Source organism: Propithecus coquereli, unplaced genomic scaffold, assembly GCF_000956105.1.
Source record: "Propithecus coquereli isolate 6110/MARCELLA unplaced genomic scaffold, Pcoq_1.0 Scaffold1822, whole genome shotgun sequence".
Lineage (NCBI taxonomy): Eukaryota > Metazoa > Chordata > Mammalia > Primates > Indriidae > Propithecus > Propithecus coquereli.
The window spans coordinates 9,971-10,265 of NW_012142991.1; positions in this window are offsets into that span (position 1 = coordinate 9,971).

A 295-nucleotide genomic window follows, 5' to 3' on the forward strand; every position below is an offset into this window, starting at 1 on the left:
ATGTGCATGCCACCATTACAGTATTAGAGTATTTTGAATTTCATTGATAGTGACTTTGACCAGTGAGTTTTATAATTTTAATTGTTTCCATATTATGCATCCTTTTATTTCTGCTTCAAGAACTCCCTTCAACATTTCCCATAAGACAGTCTGGTGCTGACAAACTTCCTCAGTTTTTGTTTATCTGGGAAAGTCTTTACATCTCTTCATTTCTGAAGAAGAGATTTTCTGGGTATAATATTATATTCTTGGTTATTTTTCTTTTAGTCATTTTAATATTTCATGCCATTCTTTC